Source organism: Passer domesticus, chromosome 5, assembly GCF_036417665.1.
Source record: "Passer domesticus isolate bPasDom1 chromosome 5, bPasDom1.hap1, whole genome shotgun sequence".
In the NCBI taxonomy this organism is placed as follows: Eukaryota; Metazoa; Chordata; class Aves; order Passeriformes; family Passeridae; genus Passer; species Passer domesticus.
Genome location: NC_087478.1, coordinates 53641709 through 53654138, shown reverse-complemented (window position 1 = coordinate 53654138; position 12430 = coordinate 53641709). Strand labels below are relative to the sequence as shown.

The following is a 12430-nucleotide window of genomic DNA, read 5'->3' as shown; positions in this document are numbered from 1 at the left end:
GTGAAGATTTTAATTCCTTTCTAGAATAATGGGAACTTTACAAATACTGATCCTCCTGAATCAGAATGAGGAGAGAGAGATGAAGCAGGAGGAAATGAGCAGGTGTGAGGAAAGTTGGTGCATGTGAGAGGTGCATGTCCGAAGAAGTGGGAGGAGACAATGGAGTCACCTTGGGCTGGACTCTCTCTTGTATGGCCATGGACAGACCCATGTTTTTCCTGTGACCCAAAGATTGCATTTAGGGAGAAGCAATGCCTTGAAGCCAAAGAGAGTGCAGTGAAGCAGTGGCATGAACAGAGACAGCTGAGGAGGGTGTGGGATGCCCTCTGTCTTCAGAGAAGAGGAAGATCTCTGTTCACGAGGCCCCTCGGCCCCAGGGGGTAAATTTGAGGGGGAGTGGTGTCCCGAAGTTGAGAGACAGCTGCTTTTGTTAGAACTGGGCGGGGCATCCTTGAAAGGGGAACCCTAAAAGCAGTTCTGGTCCATGTGCAGTGGTGAGAGCACTGGACATGGGGGGGGGAGAAGTCACAAGGACAGATGTTATTCAGGCAGTGCCACGAGTGACATGGAAACACACAAGGTTTCAATTGTGTTTCTGAGGGAAGTCTACAGTACAAGGGAGTCTCCTCTCTCCCTGATACGCTTGAGAGTTGATTATTTGAGGGGTGATGATGGACTCAAAAGTTGATTATCTGAGAGATGGTGACGGTGTGGAAATCTATGGTGTTATTTCATGCTGTGGAGGAAAAAAGAGGGAAGAGGAAAAATGTATTTGGAGGGTTTTCATTCTTAGTTTTGTGTCTGTTCCTTTTTAGATGTTGTAATTAATAAAGTTTGTTTCCTTTATTCCTAAGTTGGAGCCTGCTTTGCTCTGTTCCTGATCACATCTCACAGAAGCCACTAGAGAAAGTGTATTTTCATGGGGGCACTGACATTGTGCCAGCCTCAAACCATGACAATACCACAGCACTGGAGAAAGAAGAGGTGCATTTAGGCAACTGACCTAGGAAACAAAACATCTACACTAAGCAGTTGTTTGTAAGGCAGCTGCCTATAGCACAGGCACAAATTCCTTTGCCTGAATTTGGTACCTACCTTACAGGGAGAGAATTCCTTGGAGGTTCACAGCTGTCCTCTGAGGTGGCAGAGTGGCATTTCTAGGGTGCCTGACCTGTGGCTTGGCTTTCCATTGTGCTCCTGTCAAAAACTCAGGCTAGCCCCTTCCTCCCCTGCCACTTTTTAAGGGAAATCAAGTTATTCCAAACAGGTGACCATGGCGGTTTTAAGTGGCTCCCTGTTTTCATTAGTGTCTTCTCCACCAGTGATGCCAGGATTTTAACCCATGGGATCCCACATGTGTCTGTCCCAGTATATCCAACTGGCTGCAGCTGTCCAGCCCTTCCCAAACCAGTTGTTGGCTGGTGCCAAGTTAAAGTAGGGCAGCTAACTTGGATTCCATCTCTGGTTAGCCTCCAGCAAGGTTACTGGTGTGCTTCTGGCCACTGGAGGGCTCTGGTTTTATTTGATAAAATATTTCATGTTTTCTCATTCTGTGAGAGAATGATACTAAAAATTACCAGTGCTGTGGGACAAAAGGAGGGTCTAAACTCCTGCAGAAGCCTCATGCTTTTTCTTGATACTTGGGCATGAAAGTTGAAAATGGGATGTCCAGCTTGCTGCATTATGAATAACCAAGAATCTGGGACGCTTGCTTGCAATTATTTGGGTTATTACAATGATTTTCTCAGCCTCCTGAGGTCTGTCTCTGTGCCAGTGCAGCAAAGATGTGCTCACAAAATCTGTTTGTATGAGAAGGAACACTGGCACTGGAGAACAGAGGCAGGGGTGTGTGTGGAGGGAGAAGCAAAGGGAGATCCACCCCACTTCTAGGAGTCATTTTTATCAAGGGCTCATCAGGGGTAGGAAGAAGGGGAAACCCTAGGTTGTACCTACTTGGATTTGCTAAAATTGTGCCTTTTCCCTCTTCCCCCATCACTGAGAGACCCGTGCGGCACAGAAAAACCTCAGAGAGGGAGCTTTCATTCATTGCAGAGCACTGCACTGCATTCATTATGTGTCCTTGAAGGAACCTCACATTTTGGAGCTGACCCTGAGCTTTCACATCAGGAAAGCTTTTTTATTTTTTTGGCCTTCCTCAGCTCTAGTCCTATTTTTAGAGCCTGTCGTTTTCTCAGGGGCTTCACAGTCTATTTTTAAAAAGACTTTGCAGGCTGCCAAACCATTGTTATTCTCTCTAGGGTGATGTCAACACAGTGCCTATAGTAAACGTGCCTGGCATTTACCATAGGTGATGCTTTAGAACAGATAAACATTAATGTTGAGGGTGAAAAATGCTTTTGCAAGCAGAGCCCTGCTGTAAAGTGTTTAATTTCCACAGGGCATCCTTTTGCTTGCATCGTGGCTTTCCCCTTTTCTGAAACACTGTTGGTCTGACCATCAAATTGCTCACTGCTGCATGAACAGTGATAATGTTCTGTACATTATTAGATCATCTAGAGTGTCTGTAAATCAGGTTTGGCCCAAGTCTTGCAGCATGTCTAATGTTTTTACAAAGTTTTTTTTCCCCTTACCTTTATATTGGGAATAAATTTAACAGCCCAGTTCTGAAAGAAACATGGGGAAAAGTTTAAAGGGTTTAAAATATGAACAGCAGCAAATATTGTTAATAATCATCATGGTGGCATCAATTTTAGTGGAATTTCTCAAATTAATCCAGCATAATCACAGCTTCTTTTTACCTTTGGGAAGAGGGGGGAAAAAAAAGGAAAAATTCAGGAGCAGTTATGTAAAGATGTGGGTGCAGATGTACTGCTGGTGTAAGCTGGCACTGCTCCACTCCTGTCAGTCAAAGTAGTTGAGGTGGGGGAACATTTGTCTGCAAGGGAAGCAAGATTTATCACTGAGCTCTGGTGGCTCCATAGAAATCACAAAATGGCCTGGCTTGGAAGGGACATCCAGGATCATGTGGCCATGTGCCCATCCACTATCCCAGGTTGCTCAGAGCCCCACCCAGCCTGGTCTGGAACACTGCCAGGGATGGGGCAGTCACAACTTCTCTGGCCAACCTGTGCCAGGGCGTCTCCACCCTCAGAGGATGATCGCACATCAGTTGAATGTAGTAGTTGCCCATGTCATGCTCTGATCCCCTCACAAATGTGAGGGATGATGTCTGAATTTAATCTTTTCATGGCTGCTTAAGCCAGTGTCTCTTCTATACTTCCTACTGTAGACAACACTGCCCAAGAGGACAATTCCTGCCCTTCAACCACATGGATTTGTTCCTTGGCCTGTACTAGGTCAGCTGTGCCTTTGAACATTGATTTTATAGACCATGGACACATGTGGAGCACCTCCTCCATCAGCCATTTGTGTGAATGTCATGGCAAGACTGAGCAAAAGCCTCTGTGGGAGGTGGTGAGCCACCCTTCTGCAGAATCACAAAGGCATAGAAACTTAAACTCCCTTGTTTCAGGAAAACTTGAGATTGTAAATACTTTCGCACCTTTGAACCCTGAGTGCTGGTCAAGGAAATAACGCAGTATACAGGAATGGCTCTTTGTGCTGTTCTTGCTCTGAGTCCATTCCCTGAACCCAGGAAATGTCCAGAAGTTTCACAAGTTGGTGGAATTTATTTCAGATGTGAACCTCCAAGGGATTTCTTTTCCATGAGTTTGACCAGCTGAATGCTTGTAAACAGCTACCATTCACAGCATCCTGCAGCAAGGAGTCCAAGGCCAGGTTGGATGGGGCTGTGAGCAACCTGGGCTAGTGGAAGGTGTCCCTTCCTATGGCAAGGGATTTAGAAATGGATGGTCTCTGAGGTCCCTTCCCACACAGCCATTCTGATTTTATGATTCCTATCCCTCCTGTCCCAGCCCTTCAACTCCCATCAGATTTTCAGATTTGTACAAGCTACTCCCTGGGGACAGCAGGGCTCCAAACTGCTGGTACCCAGTTTGCAGTGGAAGTACAGCAGTGACCTGGAGCTGCTGACTCAGCCCTCCCAAACAGAGTCACTGCCTCTCAGACGAACCTGCCCCTTTGTTTGGTGCCTCCTCACTCATATCTTGATCTCAAAGGGGTGCTCAGGGCTCTAAATTTCCCAGCATCCAGTTCTGGTTCTCAAAAGGCCCATCTCAAGTTCACCAGGAGACCTTTGAAATTTTGTGAATCTAACCTGAGACTCACATTTGTAACCAAACCAGAGGGGTTTTGCCTAGGTTTGCATTTCATTGCAGGTGCCTCACACTCTTCTTACATTTCATGCCACTGGACAAAGAGCAACCATTTGGAAGCCCCCAAGAAAACTGCCTGACTTCAAGTTCTGTTGGCAGCAGCCCCCATGCTCTGAGAAGGCACCAGTTCTGCTTCGTGCTGCTGGCAGCTGAGCTGGTTGGCTGCCTCTGAAGGTACAACTGCCACGGCAGATGGCTGGGAGGTTAGCAGGGAGTTTATTCAGAACTCTGAATAAATGAGGCTGCCTTTCCTTGAACAGAATGGCAGCCAAGAGCATGCTCACATCCCCCCCCACAGCTGCACGGTGACATCCAGGAACTCCGTGGTGACCCAGGAGTGGAGGAGACAGCCTGTCTGTCACACACCAGCTCCTTGGCACTGCTCTAACCCAAAGTCTGTGGCAGCTCAGCCAGGCTGTGGGCTCCATCTGTATCTCTGAGGAGGGGAGGTGGTCCAGCAAGAGCTGAACCCACTCTGTTCATGGGGGAATTGAGCAGAGCCTCCATTTTGGGGACATCCTTTCAGACAACCTTTGTGACCCATGCCCAGTCAGCAGCTCCAGGTCACTGCTGTACTTCCACTGCAAACTGGGTATCAGCAGTTTGGAGCCCTGCTGTTCCCAAAGAGTGGCTTGCACGAATCTGAAAATCTGATGGGAGTTGAAGGATTGGGACAGGAGGGATAGGAATCATAAAATCATAGAATAGCTGCATGGGAAGGGACCGTAGAGATCATCCATTTCTAAATCTCCTGTCTTGTGCAGGGACACTTTCCACTAGACCAGAGTCCCATCCAACCTGGCCTTGGACACTGCCAGGGATTGGGCAGCGACAGCTTCTCTGGGCAACCTGTGCCAGGGCCTCACCACACTCACAGGGAACAATTTTTTCTTACTGTCTAATCTAAACCTATCGTCTCTCATTATGAAGCCATTCCCCCTGCTCTGTCACTCCAGGCCTTGTCAAGAGTCTCTCTCCATCTTTCCTGCAGGCTACCTTTAGGCACTGGAAGGCCACAATGAAGTCACCCCAAAGCCTTCTCTTCTCCAGGCTGAACACTCCCAATTCCCTCAGCCTTTCCTCCCAGCAGAGCTGCTCCATCCCTCTGATCCCCTTGGTGTCCCTGCTCTGGCCTGGCTCCAGCAGCTCCCTGTCCTTTCTGTGCTGGCCCCAGGGCTGGATACAGCGCTGAAGGTGGGGTCTCACCTGAGTGGGGCAGAAGGGTAGAATCCTCCCCTCCCCTGCCCTGCTGCCCACTTTGGGGGCTCAGCACAGGGTGGTTCTGGGTCCCAGCACACAGAGCTGGGACAGGGCCAGCTCTCACCCACCAGCACCCCCAAGTCCCTTCTGGCAAAAATTCCCTCTATTTTTCCTTGGGAATAATGAGGTGTTAGATGTTGGTGTTGCAGTGAAGATGGCTGAATAGAAGGAAAGCTGCAAACCCTCAAGAGGTTTCCCCTTCAGTTCCTGTTTTTAAGAGTTAAGCATCTGCACCATGAGCTGAAGCAGATGTGAAAGGCCCTTGGTCAGAGTCTGTGAGTGCTTGCAAAGATACCCACAGGTAATGGGATTTGAGCTGCCAGTTCCTTGACTTCTCCCTCTGCCCCTAGAGTAGCTGCATTAATTTTTATCTTTGAACATTGCTGCTATGCAAAAAAATCCCCACTGATGTTACCACCTCTGAGTCATGCCAGCATATTTGTGTGCCAGTATATTTTAGGAGCAAAGCTGCTGGAGTTCAGTAACTGTAAAGCAGGACTTGATAAGCAAGGTAGTGGTAGTAGCAGGGTATTTATATAAGGGAAAGGAGGTGTAGTGTGCTGTCAGTAAGTACTTGGGACCTTGCAGTATTGATCCCAAATGAGTTTGGCCCAGGCTGTCTCTCAGTCCCTGGATTTTCTGCAGGTTAAATTCCTTTCCTCAGGCTTGGAGGACATATCAGTGTTATCAGCCTGATAGATCACAGAATATAGAACTGTAGAACCTCCTGAGCTGAAAGGGACCCACATGGCTCACCAAGGCCAGCCCTTAGCCCTGCACAGCACAGCCCCAAGAAGGTACACTGTCCTTTGCTTCAGATCTGTTCTTACTACAGGCACTTGGAGACCTTATCTGCTAAGTGATAAGACTCATGTATCACATCTGTCTTCTCCCTTCAGGCTGTTGCACAACTAATGACCACTGATATGGGATTAAAGCAGTGTTGAATCATCAGCAGGACCACTGGAAAGAAGGTATGGATGTTCCTCACATTTCTACTGCACTATTGACAGCAGATGTGGGAGCTGCTGACCACAGCTGCAGGACGAACAGCACCTGCTCTGAAATAAGGCCTGGTGAGACAGAGTTATTCTTGTACATTTTGGGCTGCATTTGAATGGACACTATGTGCTTTTGCTCTGTGTCATATTTGCTTTAGCAACAGAAGTCCTCAAAAGAATTTGCAGTGTCCCTTCATGGGGTGTAGAGTCTTGCAGTGTCCTATTCCTGTGTCTGTACCACAATGGGTGTGTAACCATGATCTGAAGTGTAGGTGGAAACCTGTGAGGCATCTCTGGACTTGTAGTGCCCTGGAGTTGTGCTGGACCATGCAAACATAACTCCCCAACTCCCTAGCTGCTTTATTCCAAAGAAATGGTCATCATAGAATCATAGAATGGTCTGGGTTTGAAAGGTTTTGAAGTTCATCTCGTTCCACCCCCCTCCATGGACAGAGACACCTCCCACTAGCCCAGATTGCTCAGAGCCCCATCCATCTGGCTTTGATCCTAGTGATCAGATCAGTGCTCTGCCTTTTCAGTCCTTTCCCAGAAATTCACCTGCTCCCTTGAAATACAGGAGAGAAACCCTTCATTCAATGTCTATCCCTGAAACACAGGAGAGAAGCCCTTCATTCAGTATCTATCCCTGAAATACAGGAAAAAAGCCCTTCATTCAGTCTCCATCCCTGAAATACAGGAGAGCAGGCTTTCATTCAGTCTCTAACCGAGCTCCTTGCTCAGATCCATGTGCAGACAAGTCCTGCTTGTCAGGCTGTGGTTTCTGGGTTGCTGGTCTGCAGAGCCCTTGCTGCTGTTCCAGGGGAATTGGCTGGCTTCAAGGTGACAGGTTACCTCTTTGCTTCCAGCTGCTAGAAGCTAAAGAATGGCAAGAAGCTAAAAATACCTCTGAGCCAACACCTAATGTCACTTCTCCTCACGAGGGGTTTCTGCAGTTGCCACGGGGATCTTAAGCAATTGCACAGGGGAGGGGATAAATCTCTATATTTTTGTGAATAGATGGGGAGGCACCCAGGAGAAAAATCCCTCTATGAAAAAGCTGTGCAGCCACGTGCTTTGATGCCTGGATTGAAAAAGCTAAATGTCCATGGATTTAGACCAGCCAATGGTGTGTGAGTGCTATATTTGGAAAGCACAGTGCAGAATTATGGCACATGCATCACATGTGAATTGGAAAAGTGCAAGCTATTTTTGGAGCCTGTTTGCATATGTGCTGAGTCAAGGTTTGCACTGAGAGCAAGGCTGCATCTAGCATCTCTTAAATCTACTTTAGCAAGGTTATTAGTTTTCAAGCAAGCTCTGGGTCCCATAAAAATCCTTTCTTCCTCTGATTTTATTAGTATCTCAGCATTGCAGGGAGATTAATTAGAAAAGACAAAAAATTAAGTGCAAAAGGGGAGGCACAAGGAAAGGGGAAGCAATTTAGAATTGGAGGGGGCTGGGCTCTGAAAAGGTATTATTTAGATAAGTACAGAAAGATCAGAACAGCATAAAAATATGGAAAGGCAGAAGGGGCTTGTAAAGAAGGTGGGAAATGTATACCTTGTGCTATTTTTGCTGAAGGAAGCCTATTTACAGGGAGCAACCCCTGGAGAAAACAGGAATTAGGGAAAGAAATTGAAGCAGCAATGCATGAATTACAGGCAGCCCAATGCATGAATTACAGGCAGCCCTTGTGCTAATTTGAAAACAAACCAATGAGAGATCCCAAGTCAGAACTGAAAGCCTGTTGGTCAGGGTGGCAGTAGCAGTCCCATTTAATGGTGTCTGCAGTCCTCTTGAAGTGATAGATGTGGTTCTGTTGAAGCAGTGATTCTGTAGAAGGGGTGGGTCTTCCTCTGAAGGTCTGGTGGTGATTATATAGCTCTTGTCCTCTGGGAATGCAGTGGATAAGTCTGCCCGTGGCATTCCAAGCCTCAGATTACATCCAGGTAGGAATGCTTGGCTCCTCCCCCTGGGCAGAGTATCTCACAATGGGATGATGCAATTTTGTCAGTCATGCAGTGAGACTTGATGGTCCATTAACACAAGAAAGCCCCTGGAGTTATCAGGGATGAGTCATGAAGGAGATAAGGAACACTGCCCCACCTCCTTTAATGGCTTCTGAAGATGATGGCAGAATACATACTTTTGGTTACATCTTACACTGTAACCTAAAACAGCCCTGGATTTGGGGGCAGGGAGGAAAAGCCCCTAGCTTGCATGGCAAAGGGATGCCAGCTGAGGATAACACAAAACTGACTGTCTGGGGATGGTCTCAGTGGGGGCACTCTGTTCCCAGAGGACACAGCCTTTTGCAGTGCCTTCCAGAGCAGAGCTGACTGTCCTCACAGATGACAGACTCTCAGAGTTTCCTGTACAGCTATACAGTTTTCTGTATAGCAAGGGATTTTTCTTATCAACTGTTTCCAGGAGGCAAAGGTCTCAAAGATTAGACAATTAGACCGCTGTGGTCACTGGGGAGAACTTGAGGTTCAACCAGGCCAAGTTCTGGATCCTACACTTTGGCCCCAATAGCTTCCTGCAGTCCTCCAGTCTGGGGCAGAATGGTTGGAGAGGGAAAGGGCCTGGAGGTGCTGGTGACAGTGGCTGAATGTGAAGCAACGTGTAAGCAAGAAGGCCAATGGCATCCAGCTGGGAACAGCAATGGCGTGGCCAGCAGGATCAGAGCAGTGATTGTCCCGCACTGCTGGGCACTGGTGAGGCCACACCTCAAATCTTGTGCCCAGTTCTGCACCTGTCACTGCAAGATGGACATTGAGGGGATGGAGCATGTCCAGAGAAGGGAACGGAACTGGGGAAGGGTCTAGAACACAAGTCATATGAGGAGCAGATGAGGGAGCTGGGAAAGGGTCTCAGCCTGGAAAAAAGGAGACTCAGGGGGGATGTTCTGGCTTTGCATACCTCCCTGACAGGAGGGGACAGCCAGGTATTCCCAGGGAACAAGGGAAACGATGAGAGGAAACAGCCTCAAGCTGCAGCAGGGGAGGTTCACATTGGACATTAGGAAGAATTTCTTTACTGAAAAGGTGATTAAATATTGGAAGGGGCTGTCCAGGGTGATGATGGAGTCCCCATCCTGAGAAGTGTTTAAGGAAAGACTGGACATGGCACTGGGTATCATGGTCTGATGTTTGGTCACAGGTTGGACTTCATGATCACAGAGGTCTTTTCCAACTAGAATGATTCTGTGATTCTGTGATTCAGGTGTTCTCCTGTGCCACAGTTTTCCTTCTGCTGGTGGGAAGCACCAGCCCAAATCTGCAGAGTGGGTTAGAGTGGGGCATATGGGAGGCTCTGTCCATCCAGGTGTGGCACTAGAGAACTTTCTTGATCTGGTGTGTACAAAAGTAGGCTTGCAGACACAGAGAACACAGTGCTGGCACAGCAGCAGGCCCACCAGTCAGACAGGAAGGGAGCAGGAAGGTGCCTGGGAGCTCTGGGAGAACAGGAAAGTGTTTTTAAACTACATGAGATGGGAAGCATAGCAACAGCAGTCTGAGCACTGGCTTGTTGGTGGAGGTCCAGATGAGGTCCAGAGCAGAAACATTCTGTATTGTTCACACCAAGTGCAGTCCTGCAGAGTTTGTAGGATATTTTAAGGCCCTTAAATTCCTGGTGAGGTTGGCTGTAGAGATTGACCCCAGGGGAAAGAGGAAAAGGGAGCAGCAGTACCTGGACACAAATAAACATCCCTGTTATGTTGGTAATACCATGTCATGCAGCAGGACATAAGGAAGAGGTGGGATTCATGCTGATCTCTCTAGGAGAGTACTCTTGACTCAATTTATGATTTCAGTTCCTAGAGACACAGATATCAACATCAGACCTGACACACACCTACAGACAGGGTAATGAGCAATTACAAGCAGCTGATGGCACTTGGTCTGTTCAGCTGGAGAAGAGGAGATTGAGGTCACCCCTGGCACACTGCCTCCTATGTTTGCCCTCCTGGAGGCTTTAATCCTGATAGAACCAGACCTACGTGGTCCTTTCTGGGCCCTTATCTGCCTAAGTACATGTGGTTCAGAAGAGTTTGATAAAATGATACCTATTCTATTTGTCCTCTTTCAATCAGAGAAAATAAAAACTGAAATCAACTCCAGTGAAGAAAAAAAAAGTTTGAAATACACATGGGGTTTCAAGTCCTTGTCTTGAAGATGAGCCCGAGAATGGGTTAACACAAGAATAAAAATGCAAATGTTGATGTAGTTTCCCAATTTGGAAAGCAGACACAAGCCAAAAAAAATTCCAACATAACAATACCCACAAAACAAACCAAATCAAATTTCCCTCCAGTTTCCAGCTTGAACAAGGATCCAAAATCTGAGGAGAGGCAGAGGAAAATTGTGCAGGACCCCACTTTTAAGCAGCTCTATTAGATTATTTTTTTACACCATTTTTTTTCTTCATATAACCAGATAATAGAAAGCAGCACTTTTCCAGATCTTAGTGTGGAGTTGTTTCCATGTAAAACCACTTAGGTTCATCACCTTCCTTTCTGCTACTGTAGATCCCCAGCCTGAGAGCTGAGCTTGAGTCTAAACATGACTTGGACCTGCTGGAAATCTGAGTGCTGATTTCAATCAATACCCAGATCCTATCCTGGAACTTTGATGAACCCAGCCTGAGATTCACGCTGGTAATCAAACCTAAGCAGAGATCAGTTTTAGTTTCAAGTAAGAACGCACCCACCTTCCTACCTGTCTTCACCTTGACCAGGCCATGGGATGGCTGGCTATCTCCTTGCATACCATTAGCTTTTTGGGATATATGATCAGCCCCCTTGTCCTGCAATTTGTAACCCACCCATTTGAGCTATGTTGTCATGAAATCAGCTTATTCCCACTTAGTGTTCTCTGCAGTTGACATAGCCACGGAATCACAGGATATCCTGAATTGGAAAGGACCCACAAGGATCATCCAGCCCAACTCCTGGCCCTGCGCAGACACTCCAACAATCCCACCCTGTTCCTGAGAGCATTGTCCAAATGCTCCTGGAGCTCTGGCAGCCTTGGGACCGTGACCATTCCTGGGGACCCTGTTCAATGCCCCACCACCCTCTGGGAAAGAACCTTTTCCTGACATCCAACCTAATCCTACCCTGACACAGCTCCAGGCATTCCCTTGGGTCCAGTCCCTGGTCAGAGAGCTGAGATCAGGGCCTGCCCCTCCTCTTCCCCTCATGAGGAAGCTGCAAAACTGCTGTGATCTGTGACCTCAGTCTCCTCTTCCCCCGCTGAACAGACCAAGTGCCCTCAGCTGCTTTTCATGCAACTTCCCCTCCGGGTCCTTCCCCATCCTGGTGGTCCTCCTTTGGACACTCTCTATCAGCTCTAGATATTTCTTATGTTGTGGCACCCAAAACTGCCCTGGCACTCAAGGTGAGGCCGCCCCAGCCCAGAGCAGGGTGGGACAATCCCCTCCCTGGCCTGGCTGGTGATGCTGGGCCTGGTGCCCCAGGACAGGGCTGTCCCTCCTGGCTGCCAGGGCACTGCTGGCCCATGTCCAGCTGGCCACAGCCTGGAACCCCCAGGCTGCTTTCCATAGCACTGCTCCCCAACATCTCCTCCTACAGTCTGTCCATTCAGCCAGGCTGGCTCTGCTCTGGGAATGACTCTGCCCAGATGGTAATGAGCCTGACAAGGGCTCTCTTCACAACTGTGTATAAAGATGCCATCGTGGACAGATCAGAGTCAACAGCACCACAATTGCCAACCCACGCAGCCACCTCTGCACAGCAGCATTCCAGCGCTGTGTAGAAAACAAAATGCCTGCCTGACCCACAGAAGTCTGCCCTGCCAACAACCCTCACCAGCTGTGAACAGAATCAGAGACAATACATCAGCAGCTGAATTCACACAGCACTTCTTGCTTGTGGCAGCAGAGTGGCCA

The 12430-nt window shown here is 48.0% G+C and overlaps 1 long non-coding RNA gene across 5 annotated transcripts in view; it reads left to right on the top strand.

Moving 5' to 3' along the window:
• The window catches only part of LOC135300761 (uncharacterized), a 28295-nt gene that overhangs the window by 5888 nt on the left and 9977 nt on the right, over positions 1-12430 (top strand). For 4 of the 5 annotated variants that reach the window (XR_010362537.1, XR_010362536.1, XR_010362535.1 and 1 more), the window contains exon 2: positions 6416-6592. This is a non-coding gene — a long non-coding RNA (uncharacterized LOC135300761). Of the gene's footprint in view, positions 1-6015; positions 6314-6415; positions 6593-12430 lie in introns of those variants that run through there. The other variant, XR_010362534.1, reaches the window with a different exon arrangement.